This window comes from Neospora caninum, chromosome X (assembly GCF_000208865.1).
Source record: "Neospora caninum Liverpool complete genome, chromosome X".
Classification (NCBI taxonomy): Eukaryota; Apicomplexa; class Conoidasida; order Eucoccidiorida; family Sarcocystidae; genus Neospora; species Neospora caninum.
The window spans coordinates 4,232,259-4,238,258 of NC_018396.1; positions in this window are offsets into that span (position 1 = coordinate 4,232,259).

The window sequence follows — 6,000 nt, forward strand, 5'->3', positions numbered from 1 at the left end:
GCTCTGTAGTCAAATTCATTGTTTTAGTGCATTCCCCTTCCGGCGACCTCGGATAGTTTGCTGAGTGTGCTGTGTACTAGCTCGAGTCGGGCAGAGGCAAAGCGTCTCACGGTAACCACGAACACCGCTGAACCCGAGCTAACAAACACTGAGTAACGGGTTATTTTACAGAAGGTACTGCGGTCATGATCCTTCATGAGATTCGCTTGCCTGTATTCCGGTTGTGCTGTCGCTCATCTCCGGGTAGTTGTTTCTCGTGAGGGACGACAGGAGCGGAGAGGGAAAAGGAACTTTGCCCCCCGGAGGTAGCTTATAATACCGCAGATGCCTGTGGTGCCTCTCCTCTATCATAACTTACAGCGAATAGAAACATGCACAATAGGATCATTGACCTTTCCCCAATTGCCAACGTTTGACGGCTGTATTCAGAGGCGACAGAAACTGCTGAAAAGGGAAGGCGAGAAGACTCACAGACCCAAAGTCCAGAAACGTTGTAGTACAGAGAACTTGGGTGAATGGCTGAAACGAAGCGTGAGACGAGGTGTGTAACGAGTGCTTTTGGACGCACTGGGGTAACCACTGAAGCCGGTCGCTGCTACACGAAGAATGCTTCGAAGGGATGTTCTTTCTTCTGGCAGTGCCCACAGTGTTTCTGTGCCTTTGTCCGTATTCAATTTACTAAGTGATTTAGTGGTACCTCTATCGAAACGGCCAACTGAGGACCGATCATGAGAGCAACTGTGGTGCGAGTGCTAAGCAGCTGGCCAGCTACAGTCGCCAGCAGCAAGCTGACAGCGCCACCGCTGGCCATGTGTGATGAATGTGGGATGTCGTGATATGTGCCTAATAGAACTCTCCGGCATGCTAGAAAACAAAGCTGTCGGTCTTATGGCTGTTCCGAACGCGACGGGCAACAGGTTCCCTTTAAGTCTGTCTCACGGGTACGTGTACTCCCTGGCTTGGCATGCCTCTACGTGTGTTGCACAGTGTATTTTGCGAAAAGGACTGTACGATCTGCTCCTTTTCAGGAATGGTTTATTCGTGTCAGTTTCCATTGGACTCTGATGCGTGCAATCCAATGCATAACTCACATACACAATGCCCATGTGGTACCAAGGATTCAACGGTCCTCGTGTCTCCCTCTTTCGTGCTTGTAGCTCTTCATAGAATGATCAACATATTTAGGAGCTGTAGTGGGAATGCCCATCCGGGAGATAACCACAGCTCGAGTAACCGAGAAGACGGCGTTCTGCTGACGTCAGCGATCGCTCGCCACGTCAAGCGGCCAGCATGTAAGCTGAGTGGCATGTATTTGTAAGCAGAAGAAGGACGCCTCAACGGAGTACTTGATGTCCCTTGAGTGACTCCCCAGTGCGACCTCCCAGGTGGAAATGGTGCGCTTAGACCCAAGCGATGTAGTGTCTATTCCACATTACCAAGTATCTCCTCTGACATTTGGATGCTGGCTTTCGTTTTGTAAAGCACTCTACATCCCTTTATTCTCGTCGCTGCCACAGAGAACCCCTCGTTATGGTTGACCCTTCATCATGTATTCGTGAATGTGAATGGGGCAAACCAGGCTGCTATCGCTGGAGAAGTGCCCGTAAAACACAGTCACGTATGACCTACAAACATGACGATTCTCAGAGACGACCTGTGTCCTTTTCATATAAGTCTGAATCTCACCCACAAAATACGCCTAGTATGTATGGATAATCCTCGGCCACCAGCGGAAAGGAACGACATGTACATCAAGGAAGCTTTAGCTTATCATGCCAACAGTGAAGAGTACGGGCGGGGTCAACGATGATAAATCCTGAAACGAGCTATGAGACTGAGCGTCTCCACTAGGTGATGTCTGTGGCATCAAGAAGCCGCAGTGTTTCACACAATCCTGCCACAGGTTAAGCCGCTCTGAGGGTGCAATGGACATCCCGCAACATGAAGTGATTTTAAAAGTCTAGTCCGAACTTCAAGGGTAGGCGTCCATGAGTGAGGCTCACAATGGATGCCTAGAGGAACGTGAGGAATGGTGTTACCCAATTTATAAAATGCCTTTACTGTGGTGCAATCGTTTGACTGTCAGAAATATCGTAGGGAACCTCACGCGTTGACAAGAGCCACACCTGCGTGGGGCAGGTCGTATCCGGATCGTTTCAGTCAATATGTCGAACCGCGGAGCACTTGGCTACCAGACACACTTTTATTGCTCTCCGGGATATGGACTCGTGCCACGCTTTGATAGGCGACCACTGTTTTCCTAAACAGAGATGTAAACCAGTTGCAGCGCGCCATCGAGCACCGCCTTACGTCATTCCTCGACTATATTGACATGGATCGTAGTAATTTTCGTAGATGTTTCTGAGAAAACTTTCAGCGGCAGGGAGAAGTACCACTGAGAAACAGATTTACCATCATCTAGGTTGGCGGTGAAAAAACGTTGAGCGCAACACGAGTATTCACGCTAGCTGCACATTATCATCCAATGAGTAAGTGACCCAAGGGGAAGGGCAGTGCCCAGAGCTTAGTCCTGCTCAGGTGAGCAAGAACACAGGTTATACACAGCAGAAGAGACCGGGAAAGTTTTTCTGCTTTCTGTCTAGCTTACCTGCACCTCATGCCCTGTGAGGCAAGCTCTCCTGAAAAGGTCTTTTCCGCTATTGCTCACACACATGTCCAGTCAAAGTATAGAGACGCATCTGCTTATGCTTACGCAGACGCCATGCCGTGTAACATTGCTAGAAAATGAGTTCCGTTAAAGATTTTCCAAAGGACGGAAAGTAAGCGATCTTGTTCATTGCACATTATTCCGCTTCTGTCATCTACAATGAATAACTAAATAAGCCAGGCTCTCGTCAACCAAGCAGTCCTCGGGTGGCGGGTTGTGGTGCAAGATGCGTCCCGACTCGCGACGCATCGCTTATTGTACGCTTCCGAAAAAACACCTGTAGGCGTCGTGATCTACAATTTCATTTTTGTCTCCCATCGCCCATATTCGGGTCTACGGTTCGGCATTCATCAAATCAGGGCCTCAATCGGTTTTTCCGCTGCAGTTTGCTATTGACAGTGGTGCTTGGATCCAGGAGAGGGAGGCATGTGCCTCTTTTAGGAAGGCCCCTCAGAACATGCCGAGTGCGACACGCGACGACGGTAGGGGGTCGCCGCAGACGACCTGCATTCTTTTTCTGGGGTGTTCGGTCGTTGTACTGCTTCTGTCGGAAGAAGAGAACTCTATCCTCCAATTCAGGCCCAGGGCACTCCCTGCAGAAGCAGCGGACTCCGACGGTGAGGCAAACACGGCATCTGCCTATGCTGGCGGTATCCTTACATTGAGATGGGGAGTGATAAAGCAGCTAAGGCAATTCTGGTTTGCTTTTGTTTCAATACTTCTGTCATCCGAAAGGGTTATGCTTTTAATTGTTGGCTGCTTCTTCTCTCTGATTACAGCGTAAACTATCCTGTAGCTACGTAGTTCACCGTTTTCACAATATCTTTCAGCACACCGTGAGCATTCGTCAGGATCATGTTGAGTTTGTGGTGTAAATGGAACATTAGTATCTCATCATCAGGTACGTTTGGGTTTGTGGCCTGGGGTCTCCCGTCGTCGGAGTTTTACTGATGCTTCTCAGTATTAGCCAGAAGATAAGCTATAGTGCGAGCGCAACGACGCCATCCATGGGTTATGAACACTTTCGCGCTATGGGTACGAGTCCTGTGTCTATATACAACACATTCTCCCACTTTCTTGAGGTATACAGGGAATCGGCTGCGGCTCAGTGTTTGCACTGATCTGCCGTGATACCGTTGTTGGTAATATAGCATCGTATCATTCGGGAGGTCTTCCGGATGGCTGTGGCTCTGTCGCTCGTGTTCGCAGGGGTGCAAACACGCGCATCGTGGAAGGCGTTAGTACAGTCACGTGTAGGACCGAAGCCACCTGCCGAAGTTGACCTTATGCTTCCGGTTTTAGGTGGGAGGATCTGGGAAACTGAGGGACTGCTTCGCATCCCGTGGTTGATAGCGGAACTACAAGCGGGGAATTCTGGGACGTTCTGATTGGTATTTTAGTTTAACAGGCATGTTATTTCGGCGTCGTTCTGTCGGGAGAAGCAAAGTTCTGACGCTTGAGACAAACTCTTGCCTAGCACATTCTCAACTGGGTCTGTCCAACACGACTGGGTTCGTGGGGTCTAGGTGGCTTGGTGGAGGTCATCAAAACCCCCTGTACTGCATTTCCGGTTTTGCTACTGCTTTCACTCTACAGGGCATTCAGTACTACAGGGAGGAGCGTTATGCCTGTTGGGGCACGTCGAGTATCTTGCCGCATGTGTCAGCGTCAGTTGCCATGCAGGCAGACTGCCTGCTCCCTCCGTTTCGTTATTGTCCGTCCTTGCGAACAGGAGTTCACAGCATGTGTGTTACATAAGCCGAACTGTGACAACGGATTTTCCGAACACACCGCGATAATTTGGGGGTGAACATGTTCACAGCTGATGTTACGGCGGCATACGTATTGGAGTTATGATAGACGAAATAGTAGTTTGTGCTTATCATTGTTGACAGTCAGGAGAAAGGGTGGCGGCAGGGCTGTCACCACAGGTGACGACGCAGCGTACTAAAATTGGAGAGTGGTTCTGCCGAGGGAGAGCATCTACCCACGACTGTGTTTCTAAACGCTGTATGCAGAGTTACCGAAGAGGAGGAAGAGGTCTTCAAATGATTCTGCGGCATCAACCGCCGGATCCAGAGGAGGTTCTTCATTTCCAGTTTATGGCCCCTACACGGACCAACCCTCACCTCCCGCACCCCCCCTCAGACCCCCTTCGGCTCCTCCGAGACCAATCCGTCCCTGGATGGTGACGGCAGCCGTAAATTTAAACCGTTCATTACCACCAGAACTCCAAAAGAGTTTCATGAGAAGCTTTAATTTGGAAGTGGCCAGCACAGAAGAGGGAGGTATTGGAAGGAATTCTCGCAAAAAAAGTGAAAACCCAGTATCCTCGCTACCTCTGAAGAAACGCCACACAAAACATCGCGGAGGGGCTTCTCCGGTTTCCGAAGGTGAGCGACAGCTCGAGATGCTGTGTCGAACCATGTGACGTTTATGTCGTCTACCCCCATATGGGTACCAGAAATTATCGGACCGCGGAGAAACTTCTGCTTTTTGTGATCTGCCACGGGATGTCTCGCCTCAGGCCCCGATGAGTCCGGAGTTCCTGCCAGCTCAGGCACTCTTACCCATGGACGTCCATAGTCCCAGTTTATCGGACTGAGGAGTCCAGGATCTCCCACTTCAACCTAGAGGTAGTCCAGGGGGCTGGGCATGCATGCTGTCGCCGGCCTCGAGAGCAGTCCGCTTGAATCCACCTTAGGGAGCAAGCACACAGCCCCGCAGCAGATGCAAGTTCAAGAGATGTCCATATCCCTACGCCGTCGAGTGTTATCTCTGCAAGACCCGCGGGTTCTGGTTCACCAGTGCTTTTTGCGTCATCGCCTTCTGTGCCTCCATTTTCTGCCGTGTCTCCTGTCTCCGGTAGAGGCAGTGTAGCCGAGCACTCAGTTGAAAAACCTTCACGGATAGCTGCACCTGGCAAACAGTTGAGGGGACGAACTGTGATAATGAAGCCGTCAAGCATCGTGATGATAGACCCTCAGATGAATGAGTAAGTGGCAACCAGCAATACTGCAAATGCACATATGTGGAAGTGTATTGGGCGTTTTTGCCAAGCGTGGCGTTTCATGGAATAAACTCAAGACAGCTGCCCGGGGTACGTGTCATTTGGCAGTTTGCTGCGGTATCGTAAACCACCTAAGCGAGGTAACAGGGCCAAGCCATGTCTGGTGAGTGCGTTTGGGGAGCGGCTGTAGTCAGGCCATCGACGAGGGCGCTTGGTATTCATAAATCGCAAGTAGCTTTGAACGTCTTGGATGATAGACTACATGACCCGTTTACGATGCGCTCCCTGCTCTTAATGGTTTTTGATGTTGATGTATTCCGGT